Here is an 8,919-nt window from a genome sequence, read left to right as displayed (position 1 = left end):
TTCTTTAATCCTTACTTTCCTGCGTTTGCTACTTCTCTCATTCCTTTCTCTATTACTTAATTATTCTACTCCTTCCAGTATTTTTCTCAGTCCCTCTCTTCTCATACTTCTTCATTATTATTCACTCATTCTGTCTCTATTAATGTTACTGTTTCTGAATGATCTCAAAAAATTTTTAAAACAAGAACAGTAAGTATAAGGATAGGAAACAGACATTTATGTTACAAGAAAGACAGCTATAGGAAGTAAACAAAAGATACTGTTACTCGCAATCCACTGCTGATGATGTCACTGACCATGTCAAGAATGATATAATATGTGACATGATCAGAAGTGGATTGCGGGTAACAGTATGTTTTCTTTACTCCCTGTAGCTGTCTTTCTTTTAACATAACTGTCTGTTTCCTTCCCTTATACTTACTGTTCTTTTTTAAAAAAAAAATTTTGGGTTCGCTCCTGGTTCGCGTACCGGAGTGCGAACTGGAAGCGAACTAAAAGAAATAGAGATTGGCAGAGTTTCAAAAATTCTACCAATTTTTTTTATAATGGGGAGGTAGTTCTGAAAAGAACATTTTTTTTGGTTTTTGTTGTTTTAATTTTTTTTAATTATTTTTCTGAACATTTTTTATATTTTTTTTGTTTTTTCTGAACATTTTGTAATTTTTTTGTTTTTTGGGGGGGAGGGGGGAAACAAAAATGATTCATTGAGAAGGGCTCAACAGGAGCAACGAAAAAAAGAAGAATTTATTTTTTGGGGCGTTTCGGGCAAACATGATTTTTGATAGCTCTCATTATAAGAGTAATGCTACTTTCTCGGTAGCAAAGTGTTTGGCTGCACCACACGCACACTTGCTTTACTTCCCCCATGTCCATTTGAATGTTCGGGATCACCTCCCTCGCCTCTGGTCCCGATACTTCTTTGACAGCAGATGTTCTCACCATTGCCAGGGGATTTTGCTGTTCATCACGAAGCTGGGCAGCACTATAATTATTTGGGTGCCACCTACTCATATGCCTGTGCATCGTATAATTGCCGAAGCTGTATTTCTTGTCAGTGCCCCTTGACAGTCGATCGTTGCAAATACGGCAAAACACATATCTGGCATTGACTTTTTTTTGCCCTGCTGGAAATTTAAAAAATTGCCAGATGTAGTTTTCTTTTCTATTGTACCTCCTGGGCTCCTCTGGCAAAAACTCAGGCTCTTCCTCCTCTTCCTCCTCTTCTTGATCTTCCTCTTCTTCAAACATTGGTTGAGCAGGTGGTCCTTTCTTCCCTTGAGGAGGTGGGGGTGGTGGTGGGGGAACACTAGCTGAAGCAACAATGGAAGCCATTTCTCTATAAAGTAAAAGGGTCTTTCTCTCACCAAGATGAAAGTCAGAGTGAGGAAAGAAGGAGGGGTTTTCATCATTTGGGAAAAACAATACTTCTCAACCAATGAAAAGTGTTATTTTTAGGTCACCTGACCTAGCCTTACATCATTATGAAACCAAAATTGAAATGAACCAATGAAAAGTTTTATTAACAAATCACATGACCTCTCTCGCTCATGTTACGCGCTGCGGAACGCGCCCCGGTTAGCTTCCGGGTCGCTAAGCTTCGCGCCCCGGTCCGCGCCCCGGGACACTTCCGGGTGCGCTAACGCGGTACGTCACAAGACGCATTACGCGGCAACGCGATACGTCGCGCTTTCGCGACGCGCCCCGGTTAGCTTCCGGGTCGCTGAGCTTCGCGCCTCGGTCCACGCCCCGGGGCACTTCCGGGTGCGCTAACGCAGTACGTCATAAGACGCATTACGCGGCAACGCGATACCGTCACTAAGTTGATTTTTTACCGGTTCGCGGACCGGGTCGCGGCATCAAATTGAGCTAACGGGAAGCTTCCCGGTTCGCGGACCGGGATCGAAACAAAAAAAATATTTAAAAAAAATTATTAATAAACATATAAAATATATTTTTGGATTTAAATAAGAATACATTTTATAGCTATAGATATTTGCTATTAAAAAACCATTGAAATTCACTGAAAAAACCATAGGTTATAAACCATATATAGTTAGGAATTAGCATTTAAAAAACCTTGAAAATTCACTGAAAAAACCATAGGTTATAGACCATATATAGTTAGGAATTAGCATTTAAAAAACCTTATTTTACTCACACAAAACCAATGAAATTCCATATATAGTTAGTTGTACTAACTATATATCACGCACCCGCAATCCACTGCTGATGATGTCACATATTACATCATTCATGACATGGTCAGTGACATCACTGATGACATCACTGATGACATCTCAAATGACATCACTGATGACATCACTGATGACATCTCAAATGACATCACTGATGACATCATTGATGACATCATACAGTGACTGTATTTTTCTGTAAAGTTAAAATATGTCTTACATATTTAAGAATGAGTGGATGTATAAGTGTCTGGATGAAGGATTTAGTAGGTGCATGACTGACTGTATGAGTGAGTGGTTAAATGTGTCTCACTGAGTGCATGGGTTAGTGACTAAACTGTCTTAATTTGTGCATCATTATGTCTGTTGTTCTGTAAACTGCTGCATGTGTTGATCAGTAGCTATATGAGTAACTATATGGGTTATTGATTGGTTGCCCAAGCATTTTTATGGGAGACTGAGTGTGTGTGTGGGTGGCTGGGAGGTGTATGACTCTGTGCATAGATGTATGGGTTCAAAAGTGCATGTGGAAACAGCTGTATGGGCGGTTGACTGTGTGCATGACTGTATTGGTGAGTGAATGGATATCTCAGTGCTACATGTCAAAGTAAGTACATATGTAAAATACAGTACATGTGAGAGTTGACATATATAAATAACTGTGCATAAGAGCCAGTGAATGTGTGAGTGGCTGTATGGATCATTGTGCTCTTGTATCCAGGATTGTATAAGTGAGTAAATATGTTTTAGTATATGTTTGAATAAGTAAGATGTGTATAACTGTATAGTTGTGAAAATGGAGGTGTGATTGATTCTTTGCATGACTGACTAGGTGTGTAAGTAACTCCATGGATGAGTGACAGTCTGTGAGTGTCTGTTTACACTGAGTGTATCTAAGGTTATATTAGAGTCTGAAGAGGTTCATCGTATTATCACATGAGTGATGTCATCAGTGATGTGATCAGTAATGTCAAATGAGATGTCATCAGTGATGTCATCAGTGATGTCATGTGAGATGTCATCAGTGATGTCATCAGTGATGTCATTTGAGATGTCATCAGTGATGTCATCAGTGATGTCATTTGAGATGTCATCAGTGATGTCATCAGTGATGTCATTTGAGATGTCATCAGTGATGTCATCAGTGATGTCACTGACCATGTCATGAATGATGTAATATGTGACATCATCAGCAGTGGATTGCGGGTGCGTGATATATAGTTAGTACAACTAACTATATATGGAATTTCATTGGTTTTGTGTGAGTAAAATAAGGTTTTTTAAATGCTAATTCCTAACTATATATGGTCTATAACCTATGGTTTTTTCAGTGAATATATATATGTATATATATATATATATATATATATATATATATATATATATATATATATATATATATATATATATATATATATATATATATATATATATATATATATATATATATATATTTTCTTTTTATGGGGGTGGGGCAGATTTACAAGCCCCGTACACCACATTTGCGCCACCGTTGCACCTTTGTGATGCAGCAGTGTCGCAAAGCCAACGCCATGCTGTGGGGTATTTACAATGGGAAGCATCTAGGGAGATGCGTCACGTTGTAAAGCCCTGTGCCACATGTGGGCGTTCAGGCACGGGGGGTGGGGGGGCGTTCAGACGCAAGAACACCTCCTAAAAGTGGCTGAGTGAAATCTACAAGATTTTACTCAGTCACTTTTACAGCCATGCTGCCTCAAACTCCTACGCCTGCTTGAAGCAGGCGTAAGGATTGACGGAGCATGTTAGGCATAGGGGCACCCGAGCCTTGCTGGAGCTGCGCCGCGCTTGTGACGCAACTCCAGCAATGTGCCTCCTTTATGGCATCAGATGCGTCACGCATTTGTCTAGTCTCGCCCCATGGTGCACCACATTGTAAATGCGGCGCTTCCATGGTGGCGCAAGAAGTGTCTGCTGTGACGCAAAATAACTGCCGCATCCCTGCTGATATGCAGGCATGCGCCAGTTATTGTAAATCAGCCCCACAACATATATTTACGAATATTTTTTTATATATTTATTTTATATCTATACTTCAGCTCTCATTCCCAAAATTTAAGAGAAATAAGCACTCACAGGTGACGTTCACTAAGGATCTTTACTCACACCAAACAAACGCCTTTTGTCCAATGCGTTTCGGGCTTGCCTTGATTCTTCAGATACTATCCATGAGGAAGGGCGCACGCCTGAAACTCGTTGGACAGGAGGACGAGTGACTATTATGCCCGTGGTAGCTGCTTTTGCCTTTCAGCATGTCCTGCCTGCGTGTGCTGTCCCACCGAGGGGTAACTCTTTTTCTGACATTTATTGTGGCTGACCCAGTCACGGGGCAGCACCGCCCTTAAAATCTGAGCAGGTCGGCTGCTACTTATTTGAGGCCCTGGGCAATGGCGGCTCTATAGAGACATTGTTTCCTCTAAGGGATAAAATCTTTATTGATGTTATCAATGGCAACGACCCACATGGGTAAAGATTTTGTGAACTACCAGTCCCGGAATGCAAAAGAATGCAAATTACTCACCTGAGTTTTATCTGTGCAATGAAAATAAATGAGGGTATAGACTGGTAACAATTGCTTGCCTTGATTCTTCAGATACTGTCCATGAGGAAGGGCGCACGCCCGAAACGCCTTGGACAGGAGGACAAGTGAGGATTATGCGCGTGGTAGCTGCTTTTGTGTTTCACAATGTCCTGCCTGCGTGTGCTGTCCCACCGAGGGGGTAACTCTTTTTCTGACATATATATATATATATATATATATATATATATATATATATATATATATATATATATATATATATATATATATATATATATAACCCTAAACCCACTGTTAGATTTGGGGGTCACTAGTTGGCACAGGTAGGTACTTGTGACAAATAGGGACCCTTGCCTCTAGTCAGGGTAAGGGGGTACACTCCTAAAATAACCCTTGCTCACCCCCTTGGTAGCTTGGCACGAGCAGATAGGCTTATCTGAGAGGCAGTGTGTAAAGCATTTGTGACCACATACAGTATCCCAGTGACAACACTACAGATGGACACCACACAGTTGTATATTAAAAATAAGTATTCTTTATATAGATTTACCACAAGACCTTAAACGACAAAAACACACAATACTATACTTAAGATGATAGCTTTAGCTTAATTCACTTCAGTTCTTAAGATGCGACACTTTGCGTCAATGTACCTTACGATGCATTGCGCTTCCACATCAAGCAATGTTGCAACGATGGAAATATGCCAAAGTTCTGGTGCAAAGAAATAAAGACGTGAAGATTTTCCATATGCGGCAGGCTTCTCCGATGATGCGAGAAGTCTCGATTTGATGCGTCAGCTGCAGCGGCTACAACCTTGTTCAGCGATGCGACGGCAACAGCTTCAGCTGAGACACTCTTCTCCGACGTTTGCGAGAAGCTTCCGTACGATGCAACAACTACAGCGGCGACATCTTTGTTCAGAAATGCGAAGGCAGCACGCTTCTCCGGGAGATGCGAGGCACTTACCTCGAAGCAGTGCAATATGACAGCTCCAGTGGCGACACAATTGTTCAGAAGTGCAACAGCAGCAGCAGTGACGGCTACACGCTTCTTCCTCGTTGGAAGACACTTCTCTCGATGCGGTGCAATACGACAGCCACAGCGGCGACATCCTTGTTCAGAAATGCGACGGCAGCGGCGGTGACACGCTTCCTCCTTGTTGCGGGATGCTTCTCTCGATGCAGTGCAATACGACAGCTACAGCGGCGACACCCTTGTTCAGAGATTCAACGGCAGCAGCAGCGACACGCTTGTTCCTCGTTGAGTCGCGCTTCCAGCTCCTTGCAACACGCAGTCCATCAGAAGGCCCAAAACAGCAGCAGGCACTTCCAAAGAACTCTGGGGAGCTGGGGTTTGAAGTCTGAAGTCTATTGTCCATGAGAATTCAGCAGGAGGCAAGCTCTTTTCCAAGCCCTTGGAGATACTTCACAAGTTGAAAGTAAAGCACACAAAGTTCTTTCTCCTCTCTTTGGCAGTCAGGCAACCACTGCAGGCCAATCCCCTAAGCAGCACTTCAGCTTAGGAATAGTCTCTCCTCAAGTTCTTCAGGTTCCTCTTCTCAGCAGAGGTTTCTTCTTGTAGTCCAAAGTGATCTAATTTCTTGGGATCAGGGTCCCAATATTTATACCCCAAAATCCTTTGTCCTCTGAGGGCAGAGGGGCCTTTGCCCAGTCCAAACCAGTTCTGTACCACTCTATTTACATGACTCCTTCTTTCCTTTCACAGTGCAGGGCAGAAACATCAGACACCCCACAGGAAGGTGAAGCCAGCATTATGAAGGGAATGCACAGCCCTGGAGCACTTTGTTGACATGATTCCTTCTCTTCTTTCACAGTGCAGGGCAGAGACATCAGACGCGCCACAGGGGGTGGAGACAGCACTGTGGGAGGCAGGCACTGTCCTATTCAGGTCCCAGGTGCAACTACTCCCTCCCATCTAGACGCATATCTCTCTATTCACCACTGGGCAGACTCACCCTGCCTCCTGGAATTCCCCAGCCCTGTCACTCAAACTCCAGACAAGGAATACACAACCTAGCAGAGGCAGTCCTGGATAGTTAGACAAGAAAATACCTACTTCCTAAAAGTGGTATTTTTAAACACAGAATGTTAAAAAACAAATTCACTATAAAATATGTATTTTATCATTCTGAGTTCAGGCATACTAAACTAAAATTTTTCCATGTTCCCTGAGTCAGTTAGGATTATAAAATGTAATAATCTACTGCCCATTCTGGCCTATGGAGAAAAGTAGCCTTGCAATAGTGAAAAACGAAAATGGCTGTAATTCACTGTTAGGACATGCCACCCACATCAGGGCTTGTCCTACCTTATACTTACAATGCACCCTGTCCTTGGGCCTACCATAGGGTGTCTGATATGAAGAAAAGGGAAGGTTTAGGGACTGGCAAGTGGGTGAACTTGCCCAGGCAGCATGACAGTATCAGACTGCACACAGGCTCTGTAATGGCAGGCCTTAGACACATTTTACAAGGCTGCTTCTGTGGGAGGCAACCAGTGCTGCAAGCTCACAAGCAGCATTTGGTTTGCAAGCCCTGGGCACACTCAGTGCACTGTAGTAGGGTCTGACCAGTAAACCACATCAGTCAATCATGGAATCACTAATTCATACATCAATTTACAATAGGGAGAGCATATGCACTTTAGCACTAATCAGCAGTGGTAAAGTGCCCAGAGTCATAAAATATCCAACAACAGGTAAGACAAAATATAAGAGGAAGGCAAAAAGTTCAGGGATGACCCTGCAAAAAGTCCAACACCCACCCTAAACCCAAAAGTACCCCTGCACCCCAAAACCTAATCCCACTGTGAACCCTAAAAATACCCCCTACACCCCAAAACCCTATTCCACCCTGACACCTAAAATTACCCCTGCACCCCAAAACCTAAACGCACAATGAACCCTAAAATTACCCCCTTCACCCCTAAAATTACCCCTGCACCGCAAAACCTAAACGCACCCTGAACCCCAAAAATAACCCAGCACCACTAAACCCACCCTGAACCCTAAAATTACCACTAAACCCCAAAACCCTAACACACCCTGACTCCTAAAAATACCCCAGCACCCCAAAACCTAAACGCACACTGAACCCTAAAAAATACCCCCTACACCCCAAAACCCTATTCTACCCTGACACCTAAAATTACCCCAAACCCCAAACCCAAAACGCACAATGAACCCTAAAATTACCCCCTTCACCCCTAAAATTACCCCTGCTCCGCAAAACCTAAATGCACCCTGAACCCCAAAAATATCCCAGCACCCCAAAACCTCAACGCAAACTGAACCCTAAAATTACCCCCTACACCCCGAAACCCTAACCCACGCTGAACCCTAAAAATACCTCAGTACCCCAAAACCTAAACACACCCTGAACTCAAAAAATTCCCCAGCAGCCCAAAACCTTTATATATATATATATATTCTATTTATTCTATCTTTTGCAGTGCCATCATCCCCCTTCACAAAAGTGAAGGGGGGTGATGGCACTGCAAAAGATAGAATAAATCGTTACACTGTTAAACTGTGGGAGTGCTGCGTGTTATTTGCTACTTGCAACTTGGTGGAGGAATATATATATATATATATATATATATATATATATATATATATATATATATATATTATATATATATATATATATATATTTACTGAAAAAACCATAGGTTTCAGACATGTTATATTACATCATTCATGACATGGTCAGTGACATCACTGATGACATCTCAAATGACATCACTGATGACATCATCCAGTGAATGTGGTTTGGTTCGATATTTAAATATGTATTATATATATATATATATATAGAGCAATCTGCCTTGAAGTTGAATTGATGTATAAGTGTCTGAATTGAGAATTTAGTAGCAGAGTGAATGACTATCTAAGTGATTAATTTAAGTGTCTCACTAAATATAAGAGATACTGATTAAAATTTGTGAATAACTGTATCACTCTATCTCTTGATGTGTAAAGTACTACATAAGTTGGTTAGTAGCTATGAGACAGTGTATATTAGTTATCAATTAGTTACGTGAGTATTTGTAGGTAATAGTAAATGAATGTGTGTGGTTGGGTGGGAGGTGTGTGGCTATCCAAAGATGTGTAAATTATTGATTTAGT

Source organism: Lissotriton helveticus, chromosome 4_1 (assembly GCF_964261635.1).
Source record: "Lissotriton helveticus chromosome 4_1, aLisHel1.1, whole genome shotgun sequence".
NCBI classification, from domain to species: domain Eukaryota; kingdom Metazoa; phylum Chordata; class Amphibia; order Caudata; family Salamandridae; genus Lissotriton; species Lissotriton helveticus.
This window is presented reverse-complemented; position numbering follows the sequence as displayed.